Below are 2,151 nucleotides of genomic sequence, written 5' to 3'. Positions count from 1 at the left end.
GATGCATTTCACGATCACATAGTGTACATCATTGTTTGAGGAATAAAGAGCAGATCATTTTGATACCAAGAACGAAACATCTAGAAGATCTTAAAGCAGAGATACACTCATATACCTGAATATAAGCATTGAGAGTCTAACTAATACAAATAAAGAGTTGTAACTAGGCTAATATAATAGGGAAACATACAAACAACACATGCATATACCAGATACAATTGTAACTGATTAGTTATAGTCTAAATAAAGAAAATGTCTTTATGTGTGTGTGTTATGTGTATTGCGAGCATGGGGGTAGTTCGCTGGCCATCAGACATCTGGTGCCAGGTACTGTGGATGGCTGTCTCTTAGGACATTGGAATGTGTTTGAAGTCGATGGGGAGACCAGAGAGTTGACCTGGTTACCATCTTCTTGATAATGGGGGAAAGACCATTGGCAATTTAGCACCCATATAACTGTAGAATCTGGGGCCAGGACTGTAATTTATAGGCAAATGTCAAAAGGCTGAAAGGGTCTCTGAGACATAAAGCCCCCATGACCCTCAATGATCCTAAGCAGACGCTACAGTAATTAGAAAGCAATCCTGCCCCTAGTCAGTGGAAATGAATATTAGCTGGTTTAGTCCCAGCTGATGGCCTATAAAAAGGTGTCTCATTACCAACGTGTCACACAAGAAACATTTCATGATGGGCAAAAGCAAAGAGCTCTCTCAAGACCTTCACAACCTTATTGTTGCAAAACATACTGATGGCTTTGGTTACAGAAGAATTTCTATACTTCTGAATGTTCCAGTGAGCACTACTGGGGCCATAATCCGGAAGTGGAAAGAACATAATTTCACCATAAACTGGCCATGACCAGGTGCTTAGGGTTGGGTACCGAACTCGGTACTTTTAAGGGTACCGACTGAATTGTGTCGGTACTACCAAGTACCGATTCACATTAAATCAGTCGGTGCCAAATTTCGGTACCGGAGAACGCATCTGGGCGCATACGCGACAGACAGAGAAAGAGAGACCCTGTGACGTGATGTCACCCCTGCACCTCATTCAAACAACACACAGGGCAAGCCGAAATGTTCTGAAGTGTAGTTACATTTCTAGGGCCATATGGTTTCTGCGAAAACGCGGACGGGATCGCGGAGTCCATTCATAAAAACGTAATTTACTCTATAGCGCGCAATGCAACGGAATTCGTCAATTTTGGACGAATAAATCAAAAGTAGCCACTGCCACTTAATTCGAATCGCGATATGAACTAGTGTCAGTGAATATTAAAATGCAAAAAGACGGTTAGAGTCACTTCATGGCAACCTGTCAAAATAAAAGTACGGTTTAACATGTAACAGAAATATATTACTCTTGTATTACTTTTGTAAAGTATAATGTACATCTTTAAATATTAAATTTTCTATCAAATTTAAATATAACAATTAAATTATAAAAATAAATATTTCAACCAGATTAATTACTTAATTGTAGAAAAAATTATACAATTATTAGCCTATTAAAAAAAAAAAAGGTACCTATATTTCAGGTACCTATACCGGTACTGTACCGGTTAAAATGTGAACGGTACCCAACCCTACAGGTGCTCCTCACAAGATTTCTGACAGAGCAGTGAAAAAAAATTTATCAGAAGAGTTTTCTAAGAGCCAAGGACCACTTGTGGAGATATTGACAAGTGAGCCGACCAATCCGCACGTCACCTGCAAAAGTGAAAGTAAAAGGGATAGACAGAACGCGACAGGGGGAAAAAAACTCAAGCAGAAGAACACAAAAACAAGAAAATACTCAAACGACAAGTCAGCATCACATAGGGACGTAACACTGTGCATAAATACAATGTGTGATTAGTGCGTCAAGAGCACTCATACACGCATTAATATAACGGACTCACTCGTGCTTACTGTACTGTACGACTACTGTACACCACCGCAATTGTCTCGTCTTTACCTTGATTGCAGTCTTCATCCATCAAAACTTTACTAGCGAGACTGGTTATCCAGTCGAGAAAACGTAGTTTGCGTCTCATCTGGCCATACAGCGGTGGGATGTGTTTACAATCCGTTCAGTCTGTACTTCACACAGCGCGTGTGGCATGTGAGGGCTCGCGCTCTTCAGAGACAATCACAGAAAATGAAAGAGCTC

General features: G+C 40.3%; 1 protein-coding gene across 8 annotated transcripts in view; it reads left to right on the top strand.

Moving 5' to 3' along the window:
* LOC107737566 (eukaryotic translation initiation factor 4 gamma 3-like) overlaps nucleotides 1-2,151 on the top strand; it is a 71,066-nt gene that overhangs the window by 46,939 nt on the left and 21,976 nt on the right. The window lies entirely within an intron of this gene.

This window comes from Sinocyclocheilus rhinocerous, unplaced genomic scaffold, assembly GCF_001515625.1.
Source record: "Sinocyclocheilus rhinocerous isolate Xijiao unplaced genomic scaffold, SAMN03320098_v1.1 scaffold72, whole genome shotgun sequence".
Lineage (NCBI taxonomy): Eukaryota > Metazoa > Chordata > Actinopteri > Cypriniformes > Cyprinidae > Sinocyclocheilus > Sinocyclocheilus rhinocerous.
The sequence above is the reverse complement of the archived record's forward strand: the minus strand, read 5'-3'. Positions and strand labels throughout refer to the sequence as shown.